General features: G+C 43.5%; 1 long non-coding RNA gene across 1 annotated transcript; it reads right to left on the reverse strand.

Moving 5' to 3' along the window:
* Positions 1-506: 506 nt before the first annotated feature.
* LOC120394295 lies at positions 507-11,220 on the reverse strand. Its single transcript, XR_005592251.1, has 4 exons — positions 11,187-11,220; positions 10,722-10,754; positions 4,531-4,553; positions 507-769 (listed from the first exon to the last, which is right to left on the reverse strand). It is a non-coding gene; the product is annotated as an uncharacterized LOC120394295 (long non-coding RNA).
* Between the last annotated feature and the right edge of the window lie 7,099 nt (positions 11,221-18,319).

Below are 18,319 nucleotides of genomic sequence, written 5' to 3' on the forward strand. Positions count from 1 at the left end.
GGAGGGGGCGCTCGTCCCGCGGCTCGGGTGGACCTCCCGCAGGCATCACTGCGGCAGGTCAACCGGAACCGCGGGACCACGGCACCTGCCGCAGTCATGCCTGCGGCAGGTCCGCTAGTCCCGGGCTCCGGAGCCGCGGGAAGACGCGCGCGCTGGGGTCTAGAGCCACCCCTGAGCGGGGGCCCCCTGCCGCCGAAGACCCCGGGCCCCCAGAATTCTCTGGGCGGCCCTGCCTGCTCTTCTGGATTTGTGTGTCACTCCACTATTCATTTTCCTGGTTTCCCCACTGAGGGAGAGGGAGCAATACTGGAGAACAGAGTGTCTTTCCCCCTGATATAGTAATCATTGTCTACAAGGAGTTTAGAATTGACTAACAATAGTGTCAGCCTTTACAGTGGAGCTAATCCTATGCCAGCCTGGCAGGAAATTTACTTTACTAAAAAGTAAAAAACCAACAGCTACTGAACATTTTTTGTGCATTTGTATTTATTTTAATTTTTGCCAAGCTCTTGCCATCCCCCAGGGCAGCTGCAGGACAGAGCTCAGTGTCCTTCCGCTCCCTGTTACATCAAAAAGCATAAAAAATCAATGACTGTCACAGTAATCAGCTAGAGGCCCATTCAGTATGATTCGTGATTTTCAGTCAGCATTTGATTGGTGAGAGAGTTATGAAGCAGCATAGAAGGAAGGAAGCTTAATATCAGGTGTTATCGAAGTCAGCCAATCCTGTTCCTTCATTATTTGCATTATTACTTCATATTCCTTAGTCCTGGGGAGAGATGGCAAATGGTCATGATGGTCCCAGAAACCCACAAGGGATCAGACAAGAGCCCTCCCCCACTCCCTGAAGGAGTTTAGTCCCTTTCTAGCTCCATACAGCTGTGTGTGGCAGCCAGCATTCCACTTACAGTATTGTGCATTGTACAGCCGTGCCCTTTACAAACTGCTATTGATGGCATTGGATGGGGAAATGAGGGAGAAGAGAGCAAGGGGAGATCTGGGAGGGCTGGAACTGACCTCTTGGATTTATTAAAGGGAAGGGTTATTTTAGAAATTAAAACTTTCTTTGGGGGATTTGAGCTGCCACTGGTTTATATGCTGGTTCGCACACTCATCAGATCCCTGTCACTGTGTCAGTATTTACACAGAGAGGGACAGTTTATTCTGCCTGCCATGGGGATGCTGTTTCAATGAGACAGCATTGCACTTCCCAGCATTGCATTCAGTGGAGAGGGTGACAGGAGGGCAGGGGAAGAAGCCATGTGTGTTTCAAGGGGGCAGCCCCGCGATGTTGAGAGTAGCCCTCTGCCCTGCTCCTGATCTGTGGTGCATGAACCTGGTGGTGAAGTGGCTGATGTGAAATCAGGGAAAGTGATTGAGGAGAGGAAGCATGTCACAAAGCCAGTGCTGCTACGCAGCACATTCTTCCCGGTTTGGCTAACGGAAGCCCCAGAGCACCCATGGAATTGGCGCCTGTGCTCCTGAGAGTCAACAAGCACACTGTTCCCCAGTTCTTTTGGGCCCCTATTCTAGGGCCTCCACATCTCTGGTGATTCTCCATCCTTCTTACCTCTCTTCTCCCAGAGCCCTCAGTTCAGGTCTTCTGCGAGAGGGCTCCCCACAGTGTTCCACACTTCAGGCTCCTTCGCCTGAGAGTCCTACCCCCTGCTAAGCAACATCTCCTGAGAGCCTTGGTCTAGAAACAACCCTCTTCTTCTTGGCGTAGCCTGCCCTGACTGAGCTAGTTTATGTCCTTTACCTAGGGACCTCTGCACACAGCTTCTGTCCAGCAGGGTTTTCCTGCTCTGGCCAGTTCTCTCCAATAGCTGCCATCCAGAGCACTATGCTAACAGCTCTTGGAAGTTCTCTGTCTGCACAGGTCTCTTCCCCGACATCTTCCATTACTGCCTTCTCAGATAGAGCTCTCCTAGCAATTCTTAACAGCTCCCTGCTTCTCCAACCTGACTCCTTTCTCAACTGCTGCCTGAGTCTTTTTAGAGGCCAGGAGCCCTCTATCAGGACCCACTGGGAGGCACTTAACTAGTTACAGGTGAACTGGACCCATTCCCTGTTACATGAACGCAACCATCAAATGGGGAAGTTACCAAGGGACAAGGTGGAATCTCCATCACTTGAAGTCTGTCAATCAAGTCTTGGCATAAAATTTGCATGAGCAACTAAGTGACTTAGGAGTCCAAGTCCCACATTCAAAATTGACGCAGGCACTTAGGAGCCTGAGTCCAGGTGAAAGTTCAGGGATATGAAGTGCCAAAGTGAACCTCCCTTTTGAAAACGCATCTTACAGTCTTAAAACATGTAGGCGCTGGTGAGGACTTTACGCAGGATATCTTTCTTTAATGTCAGCAAAGAGTCCTGTGGTACCTTATAGACTAACAGACGTATTGGAGCATGAACTTTCGTGGGTGAATACCCACTTTGTCAGATGCATGTAGTGGAAATTTCCAGAGGCAGGTGTGTATATATATATGCAAGCAAGAATCGGGCTGGAGATAAAGAGGTTAGTTCAATTGGGGAGGATGTAGCCCTCTTCTCGCAGTTGAGGTGTAAACACCAAGGGAGGAGAAACTGCTTTTGTAGTTGGCAAGCCATTCACAGTCTTTGTTTAATCCTGAGCTGATGGTGTCAAATTTGCAGTTGAACTGAAGCTCAGCAGTTTCTCTTTGAAGTATGGTCCTGAAGTTTTTTTGCTGCAGGATGGCTACCTTTAAATCTGCTATTGTGTGTCCAGGGAGATTGAAGTGTTCTCCTACAGGTTTTTGTATATTGCCATTCCTAATATCTGATTTGTGTCCATTTATCCTTTTACGTAGGATGAATGCCTACCTTCATGCCTCCATCTTCCATCCCGGACAAACCACATGATCCACTGTCTACACCCAAGCACTGAGGTACAACCGCATCTGCTCCATCCCCTCAGACAGAGACCAACACCTACAAAATCTTTACCAAGCATTCTCAAAACTATGATGTCCACACGAGGAAATAAGGAAACAGATCAACAGAGCCAGACGCGTACCCAGAAGCCTCCTACTGCAAGACAAGCCCAGGAAAGAAACCAACAGGACTCCACTGGCCATCACATATAGTCCCCAGCTAAAACCCCTCCAACGCATCATCAGGGATCTACAACCCATCCTGGACAATGATCCCACACTTTCACAGACTTTGGGTGGCAGGCCAGTCCTCGCCCACAGACAACCCGCCAACCTGAAACATATTCTCACCGGTAACTATACACCGCACCATAGTAACCCTAACGCAGGAACCAATGCATGCAACAAACCTCGATGCCAACTCTGCCCACATATCTACACCAGCAACACCATCACAGGACCTAACCAGATCAGCCACACCATCACCGGTTCATTCACCTGCACATCCACCAATGTAATATACGCCATCATATGCCAGCAATGCCCCTCTGCTATGTACATCGGCTAAACTGGACAGTCCCTACGTAAAGGGATAAATGGACACAAATCAGACATTAGGAATGGCAATATACAAAAACCTGTAGGAGACACTTCAACCTCCCTGGCCACACAGTAGCAGATTTAAAGGTAGCCATTCTGCAGCAAAAAAACTTCAGGACCATATTTCAAAGAGAAACTGCTGAGCTTCAGTTCATCTGCAAATTTGACACCATCAGCTCAGGATTAAACAAAGACTGTGAATGGCTTGCCAACTACAAAAGCAGTTTCTCCTCCCTTGGTGTTTACACCTCAACTACTAGAAGAAGGCCTCATCCTCCCTGATTGAACTAACCTCTTTATCTCCAGCCTGATTCTTGCTTGCATATATATATACCTGCCTCTGGAAATTTCCACTACATGCATCCAACGAAGTGGGTATTCACCCACGAAAGCTCATGCTCCAATACGTCTGTTGGTCTATAAGGTGCCACAGGACTCTTTGCTACTTTTACCAATCCAGACTAACATGGCTACCCCTCCGATACATTCTTTAATGCATGCCCTATCTTACCTAGAAATCATGGGCTTGTTGCAAGAATGACTGGATGAAATTCCCTTGACTGTGTTATGCAGGAAGTCAGACCAGCTGAATGGAATGGTCCTTTCTGGCCTTAAAATGTATGAACCTATGAATTGTTCTAGTGATGTTCTCTGTTATTAACATGAATTTGAGCCTGGCACTTACCCATCCCCTCTCTAACTACCAGACAAGCAGGAAAATAACCCCTCATAAACGAAAAGGTAAAGCTTGGTTTCTGCTCGCTAGTTGTTACTTCTTGGCATGGACTAAAGGCAGCAGCTGAAACAAACAGTTTCATGCCATTCGCAGATGCTGCTCGGTGTGGGACTTTTCTGTGTCAGGGCTGGTGTGCAACAGCAAGAAAGGAAGGCACTTTTTCCCGTTCACTGAGGTTGTACCAGGATATATACTAAGGGGGCCTCCTTTAACTCAAATGGCTCCAGTCTCAATTCCCATTATGAGAGCTGCCAAGATAATGCAAGAGATTCTCCAAGAGAAAGAACTTGAGATACTCACCCCAGATCGTTTCCCCAGTGCACCTTTTAGGGAAAAAAAAACGAAGAAAGTTATTTGTTTCAATTGACTTCCTGTGTCATTGGAATGAGGCTGGTTGGCTCCTATCCCTGGCAGAAGCAGCTGAGGTGCTTGTGTCATGGCAAATTGTCCCAGAGCCCCTACTGACTTCTTTTGTAGCCCAGGGTGCTTGGCACCTTTTGAAATCGAGCCCCAGGCATCTGTACTTGAAACCCACAACTGTGAGACCCGCTAAATGAGTGACAACTTTTCCTCCTGTTGGCCTGAATGCGTAAGGGAAATGGCATAATAAGCTAATCTCAGTCAGCGAGGGCCTCTATTTCTCCAGCACGCAAACTTCTTAGAACCATATGTACACACTGAATCTGAGACTTGGACAAAAGGTGCTTTTAATGTATCTAAACACAATAATAGATGTAAAGAATGTTTTTAATAAGTGAGGAGAACCTTTTATCCTCCTTCCTGCTCATGCGGACAATCCAAACTCAGCTACTGAGAATGCTAAAATACTGTCCCTGAACAGTTCACCTTTGGGCAAAGAGGAAAGCGCAGACATGTCAGATCATATTTCTGAGAGGAAAATCGTCATTATAATAGAGAGTATGTTACTCCTACCATTACTTTCATTGTTACCAGCAGCATTTGTACGGGCCCAGTGCTGCGTCTCTTTGGGCAAGGGACAGAGACACGGAGAATGGCAGCTATAGATTGATCTTGACCACCGGGTTATAAAGCAACACCTGAAACTCTAGATTTTGAACCATTGGTGTGACTCTCTATACTTTGGCAGAGTATCCTGTAACCCCCATGTTCCTTATTTTTATATGTCTGATCTTGCATATAAAGTATGTGTGGTTAGGTATCAGGAGAAAGGATACGATCTGCTGAAAGACATTGTTCTAGCTAAGCACGTGAAGCACCAATGCATATGAAATGATAAGAATTGTGCTGTATGTTTTCACTAAAATATGCTGTGGGTTTGGGAGGCGCCCAGATACTAGCTACACAGAGACAATGACAAGGGAGGTAACCAACGCCGGGGTGGGTGCTGTTGAACAGACATCACCAGCCATTGTCCAGCAAGGGAGCTACAATGCAATGACTCACCTGCATGAGACCACACCAAGGGAATTGCTCAACCTTGCCTGGGGACTCATGACACAGGAGCCCAATGCCTGGCCTTTCTCTCTATATATAATCTCCTCAATATATGTTCCACTCTGTGCATTCGAAGAAGTGGACTGTAGCCCACGAAAGCTTATGCTCAAGTAAATTTGTAGTCTCTAAGGTGCCACAAGGACTCCTGTTCTTTTCACAGAAGAATAAAGACTCCAGCAGAGGAGACTGGCCCAGGTTTCAAGGGTGAAATCTGTACATAAACGACTGCAATATCCACTGGGGTGAGAAGAACTGCTTAATCTAGATGTTAGACAGGCTAATAGGGTTGGGAGCTTAGACTGCAGCTTTGCAAAGGCTGGTGTATATCCACTTTCCATTGATGAAGTGGTGAACCAATTAATAAATTTGAGTTGCTCATCTTGAGCAGTGCAAGATAGTATATTCCTGAGGTACAGGTCTGGGAGCTGGGGGGATTTGGCTGGTGCCTTTCTCTGTGTGATTCATGAGTGGGTCTGGAAGCATTCATGCAATCTAGCCAGGTGTGGGTCTCCACATGTGGTTGTGCTGAGTAATCACAGCATCTGGAGGGGTTTGCTGCTGGTCACTAGCAAGGCATTGTGAGAGACAGCCCAGGCTGGAGGGGGTTGAGGGGACACAGCGGTCCCACAGTTCCAGGCTGCACCCTGGGGATCCTGTAACCATGAGAACCATATTATTGGTCTGATTTACCATCATGAGAGAAGCTAGGACTGCCAGCTGCTACCCGTTAAGGGAATGGGCTTCCATCACTTAACCTGGCCTCTGTTAAAATTATCAGGGTCATGTAGCAGACTCGTAAAGCAAAGTGAATTTGAGTACTTACAGGCACAGCCCCACTGACGCTGCGAACCACTGCTCTTAACTCCAGTGGAGCTACATCAGTTTATTCTGGTGCATCTCCAATACAGAGATGTGGGTTTACACCCATTTGGAATATGTATAGTAGTGTGCTTTTGCTGGTATAGCATATTCTCCTCTGAAATGAGACCGTATCTACATTACAGAGCATATGCCTGCACAGCCCCTAGAGTACAGGCTGCATATGCTGACCTGTTCCGACATCATAACACCACCTCCCCGCTTGACGTTCAGTAAGCTGAGAGACTCACTCTTGTGTCAGTATAGTTGCCTCTATGCTGGAGATTTTTCAGCATAGTGTTTTTCACACGGCTAGCTGATATAGTGATGTTGGCAGAACATTGCAGTGGACACCAGGCCCAGCAGTACCAGCAAAAGCACAGTTTTGCTGGGTATAACTGCAGTTACAGTAGTCATGCCTGACCAACCTGATTGCCTTCTATGATGATAACTGGCTCTGTGGATATGGGGAAAGTAGTGGACATCATATATCTTGATTTTAGCAAAGCTTTTGTTATGGTGTCCCACAGTATTCTTGCCAGCAAGTTAAAAAAGTATGGATTGGATGTATGGACTGTAAGGTGGATAGAAAGCTGGCTAGGATGTCAGGCTCAAGGGTGGTGATCAACTGCTCGATGTCTAGTTGGCAGCTGGTATTAAGCGGAGTGCCCCAGGGGTCAGTCCTGGGGCCGGCTTTGTTCGTTATTAATGATCTGGATGGTGGGATGGATTGCACACTCAGCAAGTTCGCAGATGACACTAAGCTGGGGGGAGAGATTGATATGCTGGCGGATAGGGATAGGGTCCAAAGTGACCTAGACAAATTTGAGGATTGTCCTTGTTGAACCTCACCAGATTTCTTTTGGCACAAGTGCAGAGTCCTGCACTTAGGACGGAAGAATCCCATGGACTGCTACAGGCTGGGGACCGACTGGCTAAGCAGGAGGTCTGGAGAAAAAGACCTTGGGATTACAGTGGATGAGAAGCTGGATATGAGTCAGCTTCCAAGAAGACTAACGGCATATTGGTCTGCATTAGTAGGAACATTGCCAGCAGATCGAGGGAAGCAATTATTCCCCTCTATTCGGCACTAGTAAGGCCACATCTGGAGTATTGTGTCCAGTTTTGGGCCCCCCCACTACAGAAAAGATGTAGACTAATTGGAGAGAGTCAAGTGGAGGGCAACAAAAATGATTAGGGGTCTGGGGCACATGACTTACGAGGAGAGGCTGAGGGAACTCGGCTTGTTTAGTCTGCAGAAGAGAAGAGTAAGGGGGGGATTTGATAGCAGCCTTCAGCTACCTGAAGGGATGTTCCAAAGAGGATGGAGCTTGTCGGTTTTCAGTGGTGGCAGATGACAGAACAAGAAGGAATGGTCTCAAGTTGCAGTAGAGGAGGTCTAGGTTGGATATTAGGAAACACTATTTCACTAGAAAGGTGGTGAAGCACGGGAATGGGTTACCTACGGAGGTGGTGGAATCTCCATCATCCTTAGAGATTTTTAAGGCCCAGCTTGACAAAGCCCTGGCTGGGTTGATTTAGTTGGGGTTGGTCCTGCTTTGAGCAGAGGGTTGGACTAGATGATCACCTGAGGTCTCTTCCAACCCTAATCTTCTATGATTCTATGACTTTTGCCAGTGCAGCTATGTCAGTAAGGAATCAAACTTCTTCACACCCCATACAGATCGAGCTTTGCCAGCAGAAGTCTGTACTGTGGACTTGGCCCCAGACAGCTCTGCGATGGGAAACAGTCCCCCTATCCATGCTTCTCAGGGGTGAGATTAACTTCCAGAGTCTGGAATATGGGAGCTTCCTTTCATGACTCTGAAGATATGAATTTAGAGATGATCAACATTTTTCGTAATGGATTTTTGCAAGCAAATTATCAATTTTGTTTTGACAAAATCAGAAATGAAAAAGTTTTTTGCAATTTTTTTAATTTTCTTTCTCCCCTTTCTTCTTTTATGGAGCTGGTTGAAAAATTGTAAGTGTGTTTGTTGCAAATTTCAAAGAAAAACAGAATTTGAACTCCATTTGCAAACAATCTGGGGAATCAACAAAATTCAAAATATTTTTGGTTTTATTTTTCATAATTTTCACTGGAAAAAAATCTTTCTTGAGTGGCAACAGCTAATTCAGACCGTATCGTTTTATATTCTAGTTGGGAATATGTTTTCCAATGTGCATTAATTTGCATTTATCAACATTGAATGACACCTCAATCTGGGACAGTTCCTCAGATTTGTCACCTAAAAAGAATGGCTCAGGTTTGGGAATCTCCTTCACATCCTCAGCCATGAAGACAGATGCAAAGAATTAATTTAGTTTCTCCGCAATGGCCTTATCGTCCTTGAGTGCTCCTTTAGCATCTCGGTCGTCCAGTGGCCCCACTGGTTGTTTAGAAGGCTTCCTGCTTCTGATCTACTTAAAAAAAATTTTGCTCTTACTTTTTGAGTCTTTCGCTAGCTGTTCTTCAAATTCTTTTTTGTCCCTCCTAATTATATTTTTACACTTCACTTGCCAGAGTTTATTCTCCTTTCTATATTCCTCAGTAGGATTTAACTTCCACTTTTTAAAGGGTGCCTTTTGCCTCTCAGTGCTTCTTTTACTTAGTTGTTTAGCCACGGTGGCACTTTTATGGTTCTCTAACTATGTGTTTTAATTTGGAATGTACATTTAAGTTGAGCCTCTATTATAGTGTCTTTAAAAAGTTTCCCTGCAGCTTGAAGGGATTTCATGTTTGGCACTGTACCTCTTAATTTCTGTTTAACTAACTTCCTCTTTCTTTGTGGTGTTCCCCTTTCTGAAATTAAATGCTACCATGCTGGGCTGCTGTGGTTTTTTCCCCAACACAGGAATGTTAAATTTAATTATATTATGGTCACAATTACCAAGAAGTCCAGCTATAATCCCCTTTGGACTAGATCCTGTGCTCCACTTAGGACTAAATCAAAGATTGCCTCTCGTCTTGGGGGTTCCAGGACTAGCTTCTCCAAGATGCAGTCATTTAAGGTGTCAAGAAACTTGATATCTGCGTCCCGTCCTAAGATGACATGTACCCAGTCAATATGGGGATAGTTGAAATCCCCCGTTATTATCTGAGTTGTTTTTTTTATAGCCTCTCTAAGCTCTCTGAGCATTTCAGTCACTATCTCTATCTTGGTCAGGTGGTTGGTTGTATATGGAATTACTATCCATAGCGATTCTGTGGTACAGTTTGGTTCATTTAAGATTTTTACTTCATTTGACTCTGTTTTTTCACATCTAATGCCACTCCCACTCCAGCACGACCTGTTCTGTCCTTCCAATATAAAGAAATAGTATTTTTCAATTCACCTCATAAAATAACTGCACTCAAAACCAGATCCATGTAAAACTTTAGAGCCTACAATTCTACTCAATCCTGCTTCTTGTTCAGCCAATCGCTAAGACAAACAAGTTTGTTTTCATTTACGGGAGATACTGCTACCTGCTTCTTATTTACACCTGAAAGTGAGAAGAGGCGTTCGCATGGCACTTTTGTAGCCAGCATTACAAGGTATTTACATGCCAGATATGCTAAACATTCATATGCCCCTTCATGCTTCAGCCACCATTCCAGAGGAAATGCTTCCATGCTCGTGACACTTGTTCAAAGAAAAAAAGTGTTAATTAAATTTGTGACTGAACACCTTGTGGGAGATTGTATGTCTCCTGCTCTGTGTTCTACCCACATTCTACCATATATTTCATGTTATAGCAGTTTCGAATCAGGACCCAGCACATACTGTTTGTTTTAAGAACACTTTCATTGCAGATTTTACAAAACACAAAGAAGATACCAATGTGAGATTTCTAAAGATAGCACTCAACCCTCAATCCAAGGCTTAAGAATCTGAAGTGTTTTCCAAAATCTAAGAGGGACATGGTGTGGAACATTTTGTCAGAAGTCTTAAAAGAGCAACATTCAGATGTGGAAACTACAGAACCCGAACCACCCAAAGAGAAAATCAACCTTCTGTTGGTAGCATCTGAGTCAGGTGATGAAAATGAACGTATATCAGTCCACACATTGCTTTGGATCATTATCGAGCAGAAGCAGTCATCAGCATGGGAAGCATGTCCTCTGGAATGATTATATTAAATAGTTGGATAGCAAAATAAGTTTGAATACTCACCCTTACAAGACCTGTATCTGGATCTTTATCCACCTGTTAAGAAATAGGGCAGGATCAAGAAACTCCTTCTCCAATACCATTTCAAGGTTGTTGATTCCTCACAATGGCAATAGGCCAAGGCCTTTAAATCTTGAGAAGCCACACCTCTTCTGGATGAGGCCACGCCCGCCTCAGGACTCTGGCCGTACTGGTAAGTCCTGTAAATTACTTTCACCCCTGTTTACACTCATTTGGAATCTGGCCCGTTGACTCCAGTGACGCTATAGATCATTTATACCAGCTGGAGATCTGTAATTCTTATGTGCACTCGTTGGAATAGGAAGCCCATTGCTTTGTGTTTTACCTCACTCTTTCCCTGTGTGTCTAGGCTATTCCAGTTGACCACTGGGCTCAGGGTTCAGGCTTGCTAAGAGATACTGTGATAATATAGAACAGCTGGACAGCAAAGTAATTTTGAGTACTCACGTAAAGAAGACCTCCAACCGGACTCACGCGCTTCTGTAAGGGAATATAGCAGGATCAAGAAACTTCCTTCTCCAATATCATTTCCAAGTTATTGATTCCTCACAATGGCAATAGCGTTATCAGCCAGTTATACACTAGAAGCGCTTTGCCAGTACAGTTCTACCAGTAAACTAATGTGCTTTTGCTGGTATAGCCTATTCTCCTCGGAAAGGGAAATGTGGCCATGTCTATGCTACAGAGCCTATGCCCGCATAGGTCCTAGAGTACAGGCTGCATATGCTGAAATAAGGACTTGTTCTGACCTAATAACACCACTTCCCTGCTTGACGTTCAGTAAGATGAGAGACTCACCCTTGAGTTGATATGGTTACCTCTATGCTGGAGATTTTTCAGCAGAGCTGTTTTCCAGAAGGAGCTGATTTTTTTCACACTGCTAGCTAATATAGCGATCCTGGCAGAAGTTTTTAGTGCAAGCCAGGCCCAGCAATACCAGCAAAAGCACAGTTTTGCTAGTTCTAACTGCAGCTCCAGTAAGGAGAAGCCTTTGCCAGCACAGCCGTGTCAGTCAGGAATCAAACCTCTTCGTCCCCCACACTATAGAGCTGTGCCAGCAGAAGTCTGTATTTCAGGCATGGCCTCAGACAGCTGGATAGGAGACATCCTCCCTACCCTTCCTTCTCAGTAGTCAGATTGACCTCCAGAATCTGGAATTTGGGAACTCCCTTTCTTGAATCTGACTTTTCAAGATAAGAATTAGAGCTGGTTCCATTTTTTCAAAATGAATATTTGTAATAAAATTGTCATTTTTTCCCCAGAGAATATTCATTGTTTGATAGAATAAAAAAATGAAAAAGTTTGACATTTTTCCATTTACTTCCCTCCTTCTTTCTTCTTTACTGGGGCTGCTTGAAAAATTATAGTATCTTTTTGGACTATTTTAATGAAAAATTACATTTCAACTCTATTTCCAAAAATGGATTTTGAGAATCAAAGGACACAACTCAGAACTTTTTTGGTTTAATTTTCATTATTTTCCTTGAAAAATCAGAAAAAAATGCTTGAGCTCCAAAGAATGAGAACTCTTGAATCGCTGACCACTACTGCACTTGTTTGTCTAAATGAGTAATGGATATGGGAGAGTAAGAGATATCAAAGCACAATAATAGTAGATCTAAAGAACATTCTTAATGCGTGACAAAAACTCTTTAACCTCCTCTCCACACTAGTGCTATTCCGGGTATGTCTATACTTAAAACACTGCATCAGCATAGTGCAGGGCTACAGGTGCGTGCCACTGCAGCACTTCAGTGTAGAAGCTCGGTACAGTGATGGGAGGGGTTCTCCCATCTCTGTAGGTAATCCACCTCCCCGGGAGGCGGTAGCTAGGTCTAGGGAAGAATTCTTCTGCAAACCTAGCACCGTCTACACAGAGAGTTAGGTCAGGATAACTGCTTACGCGTAGCTTTGCTGATATGAGTTTTAAGTGTAGATGGGGCCTCGGAGAATTCAAACTCATCTACAGGGAATGCTAAGAGACCATGCAGGAACAATTCACCTTTGGCAGAAAGGAAAGTGGAAACATTTAAGTTCATATTTCACAGTGAAAATCTTCATTATAATAGAAAGTATTATTGCTAGTAGTATTTTCATTTTTAGCAGTCGCGCTTCTACGGGCAAAGCACTGCTTCCCTTTCGTAAAGGATGGAGACACGGAGAAAGGCAGCCATGATCTGAAGCTTAATTTTGGTTTCCATACGTTTCTTCCAGTTATGAAGTCCACAATGAGGCTGGTGAGGTTTAGCAACTCTATTGATACCATGAGTTGCATCTGACATTACAAGCCTGATTGCCTAAACCCAACACCAGGATTGTCCAAGAGATCAGTGGGCATTCTCAATAAGAAAAGTCAGAGTTCATTTAACTCCCCTTGTAATATGGCTATATGCTATTCCTAGTGTTTCTGAACATGGCTTTTATGGTTTGTAAGGTTGCTGTAATCATACCTGGGCATATGACCACCTATTTATAAAGCAGCACCTGAAACTCCAGATTCTGAACATGATGGGAAACCAGACCAATAAAAGAGAGACTAGGATTGCCAGGGATCTCTCACTTAATAAAATTGCTAACCCTAACCGTTAAGGGAGTGGGCTTCTGCCATTTAATCTGGCCCCTGACTGTTAAAAGTATCAGGGTAATATAACAGACTCTTTAAGCAAAGTTAATTTGCAGTACTCACAGGCAGAGCACCACTGACGCTGCTAACCACTGTCCTGCCTCCAATGGAGCTACCTTGGTTTAGCCTGGAGCATTAACTCCAATACAGGAATGTTGATTTACACCCATTTGGAATCTGGCCCGTTGACTCCAGTGAAGCTATGGATAATTTACTCCAGAAGGGGATCTGGCCCCTCTGACTTTACTGGAGCGATGGTTGATTTACACCCGTTGATCTGTCTCCACTTACTTTGAAAGAGCAGCACTAATTTACCCCAGCTTGGGATCTGCTCCCTTGTATAGATGAGGCCATGTGTGTGATTGCCCATGGTGATACTATTATCCCCAGTCTCGCGGATGCAGAATGACAGGATTCCCAGTGTATCACAGCTCACAGTATGTATGACTCCACCTGGGAAGTGATTATAACGAACAGAACCCACAGGAACCCACTATCATGGGAGAATTGAAACTGCAAAGAACACTTGGATTAACACTTACATGCCCCCATGGGACTTGGAAGCCCATTGCTTTGTGTTTTGTGCCAGTCTTTGAACGTGTGTCCAGGATACTCCAATTTTCCATAGGTCTCAGGGTTCGGGCTTGCTAAGAGGTACTGAGATAATATAAAACAGCCTGACAATAAAGTAAATCTACAGTACTCACCTCAACAGCTTCTCGAACTGGTCTCTCAACACCCTGTAAGGAGATAGTACCAGAGGGGTAGCCGTGTTAGTCTGGTTCTGTAGAAGCAGCAAAGAATCCTGTGGCACCTTATAGACTAACAGACGTTTTGCAGCATGAGCTTTCGTGGGTGAATACCCACTTCTTCGGATGCAAGCCGAAGGAGATAGTTAGGAGTTACTTCACTCTCCCTTTCTCCAATATCATTTCAATAGCTGATTCCTCACAATGACAGTAGCTTTCCCCGGTCGGTTCTACAGTAGGAGCTCTTTGCCTGTATAGCTATATTAGTGCGCTTTTGCAAGTATCACATATCCACCCCCCACCCCCAAAGCAAAATATGGCCACGTCTGCATTACACTGCATTGTCCCTGTGGAACATGCTGTGCATGCCAGCCGAAGGTCCTTTTTTGCCAATATAGGCCCTCCACCTCCCCGATGGACGTTCAGCATGCTGACAGAATCACCCTTCTAGTCATGAGCCCCAGCCCTCTGATCATTTTTGTAGCCCTTTTGTTGCCATTTTTGTTGTCAACGCAGGACTCCAGTATGGCATACCCCATACTGGTAGAGCTATGCCAGGAGAAGTCTGTATTTCAGACATGGCCACAGACAGCTCTGTGATGAGAAATAGCCACCCTACCCTTGCTTCTTAAGGGTCAGATTAACCTCCAGAATCTGGAATTTCGGCTCTTCCTTTCTTGAGTCTGACGGCTCAAGATAAGAATTAGAGCTGGTTCAAATTTTTCAGAATGAATTTTTGTAAAAATATTGTCACTGTGTTTCCAGAAATATTTTTTATTATTATTTTTTTTTACAAAATCAGACATGAAAAAGTTTTTTTTCATTTATTCCCCCTTACCCCTTCTTTCTTCTTACCTGGAGCTCTTTGAAAAATTATAAGTGTGTCTTGGGGATATTTAAAGGAAAAATAGCATTTCAACTCTATTTGCAAAAATGGGTCTGAGGAATCAAATGACAAAGCTCAAAACTTTTTTTCTTTTTAGTTTTCATTATTTTCATTAAAAAATCAGGAAAAAAGGAAGTAACACATTTTTCAATGCAATTTTTCATTTTGAAAAAAATTCATTTTTGGTTACAAAGAAAAAACATTAGATTGACAAATTTCAACTAATTCTACTTTTTTCTTCTTTCAAAAATGACCGCGCATTCTCTGTGTTGTTTTCAAAAATTATTGAACATGGGAGAAGGGAGCTCATTGCATAGCTGGGTGTGTTCAGCACCTTTGAGAATCACGCCCAAGCTGTCTCTGCTTGAGTTATCAACGAATGCCCCCCCCCCCCCCCCCCGAATCACTGACCACTACTGCACTTGTCGCTTTAAATGTGGAAGGACATGGCAGAGTAAGCTGTTGACAATGAGTGAGAGCCTCTCTCTGTCCTCTGCACACAAGCCACATCTAACCTACATGTACACATCAAGTCTGAAATTTGGAACAAAAGAGGCTTTTGAGATATCTGAGCACGATGGCACATCTAAACAGTTTTCTTAATAAGTGATGAAAACCCGTTAGCCTCCTCCCCACACTGCTGTTACTCAGGATCTGTCTACACTTAAAATGCTACAGAAGCAGAGTGCAGTTCTAGAGTACAGCACTGGGGCACGTCAGTGTAGACACTCCACCTATCCGAGAGGCGGTAGCTAAAATTCTTCCATCAACCAAGTACTATCTACCCCGGGGGTTTAGTTGGAATAGCTGCTTCTTTCAAGGGTGTTTATTTTTCACATCCCTGAGAGACGTAGCTTTGCCTATGTGAGTTTTCAGTGTAGCTGGGCCTCAGAGAATTCAAACTCAGCTACAGGGAATGCTAAGAGATCGTCCCAGAACAATCCACCTTTGGCAGAAAGGAAACAGGAGACATTTCAGTTTATATTTCACAGAGAAAATTGTCATTACAATAGAAAGTATTACTGCGAGTAGTATTTCCATTTTTACCAGTAGCGCTTCTAGCGGGAAAGCGCAGCTTCCCTTTTGGTAAAAGATGGAGATGGGGAGAAAAGCAGCCATGATCAGGAGCTTAATCTTGGATTTTATTTGTTTCTTCCGATTATGAAGTCCAAAGTGTGGCAGAGGAGTTAGCAGCTCTATTTATACCATTGGTCATATCTGACATTACAAGCCTGATTTTCCAAATCCAATGCCGAGATTGTCAAAGAGACCAATGGCCTTTATCAATAAGGAAATTTCAGAGAGTTCATTCAACTCCTCCTGCATTATGGCTGTATGCATCCACACTGTTCCACCTGACCATTGGCCTCAGGAGTTGGGCTTGTGAAGAGATACAGGTGTAATATAGAGCAACCTGACAATATAATTTATCTTGAGTACTCACCTTAAGAACCTTTCCAGCTAGATCCAAGACATTGTGCAAGGAAATAGAGCAGGATCAGGTAATTCCCATTTTCTCCAATATCATTTTCATGTAGCTGATTCTTCACAATGACAATAGCTTTACCAGACCAGGTCTGTACTAGGAGCAGTTTACCAGTATATCATATTCCCCCCCTGAGTGAAATAAAGCCATGTCTACACTACATAGCATAGCCCTGGAGTAGATACAGTGTACGCCGACAGAAGATCTTCTGCCGATATAAGGACATCATCTCCCCGATCAATGTTCAGTATGATGACAGAATCCCCCCTCTGCATCTACACCGGGGATTCTCTGGCATAGCTATGTTGCCCAGGAAGGATGATTTTTTTCACACTCCTAGCTCAAATAACTTTTCTGGCAGAATTTTGTAGTGTAGACCAGGCCCGCAAAAATTATCAATATTTTTTTCCATTTTTTTTTAATTTATTTGGCAAAATCAGAAATGAAAAATAAATTGGATTTTTGATTTCCCCTCCCTCCTTCTTCCCTTTTTTCTACAGTTTTGGAAAAACGATAAGTGTGTTTTGGGGGAATTTAAAAAAATGGGTTTCAACACTTTTAGAAAAAGGTGACTAGAAAATTATGCAATACAACTCACAACTTTTTTCTTTAGTTTTAATTATTTTCATTGAAAATATCAGAAAAAAACCAGAAAAAACAAATTTTTCCATGAAATTTTTCTTTTAAAAAACCTCATTTTTAGTTAAAAATAAATAGATTAATGACAAATTTCAAGTAGTTGTACATTTTTCTCCTTTCAAAAACGGCTGAGCATCATAATGGAGGGAAGAGTTGATTGCAGAGTAGAAAGTGTTCAGCACTTTTGGGAATCAAATCCAAGTTGTCTGTAATTGAGCCCCCAAAGAATGAGATCTGCACTTTTCGCTAAATGTTTAAGGGAAATGACATGATCTAGGTGAAACTGGTATAATATGTGTGCACAACTGGTTGAAAGACTGGATATCAGTGGTTCTCTGTCAAGCTGGGTGGGCATATCTAGTGGCGTTCTGCAGTGGTCACTCCTGGGTCTGATACTATTCAATATTTTTATTAATTTGGATAATGGAGTGGAAAATACACTTATAAGCTGGAAAAAGTTGCAAGCACTTTGGAAGTCAGGATTAGAATTCAAAACAACCTTGACATATTGGAGAATTGGACTGAAATCACCGAGATGAAATTCAATAGACAAGTGCAAAGTACTTCTCTTAGGAAAGAAAAATCAACTTCACAACTACAAAATAGGGAAAAATTGGCTGGGTGGTAATACCCCTGAAAAGGATCAGGTGGTTCTTGTGAGTCACAAATTGAATATGAGTCAACAATGTGATGCAGATGTAAACCAGGCTATTATCATTCTGGGCTATATTAACAGGAGTGTTGAATGTAAGACATGGGAAGTAATTGTTCCATTGTGCCTCCGCTGGAATAGTGTTTTCAGTTCTGGGCACCACACTTTAGCAAAGTCATAAACAAATCGGAGAGTCCATAGGAGAGCAACAAAAATCATAAAAGGTTTAGAAAACGTGGCCTCTGAGGAGAGGTTAAAAAATGGGGCATGTTTAGTCTTGAGAAAAGAGGACTGAGAAGGGGGACCCGATAAGAGTCTTCAAATCTATTAAAGGTTGTTCTAAAGAGGACTGTGATCAATTGTTCTCTGTGTCCACTGAAGATAGGGCGAGAAGTAGTGGGCTTAATTGTAGCTCACAATGTGTATGACTCGACCTGGGAAGTGAGTCTGTTCATGGCTGTAGAGAACAGAGCCCAGAGAAACCCACCAAACTAGGTACTAGTGTGGTCAGAGAATTGAAACTGCAAAGAACACCTCGATTAACT

Source organism: Mauremys reevesii, unplaced genomic scaffold (assembly GCF_016161935.1).
Source record: "Mauremys reevesii isolate NIE-2019 unplaced genomic scaffold, ASM1616193v1 Contig49, whole genome shotgun sequence".
Taxonomy (NCBI): Eukaryota; Metazoa; Chordata; order Testudines; family Geoemydidae; genus Mauremys; species Mauremys reevesii.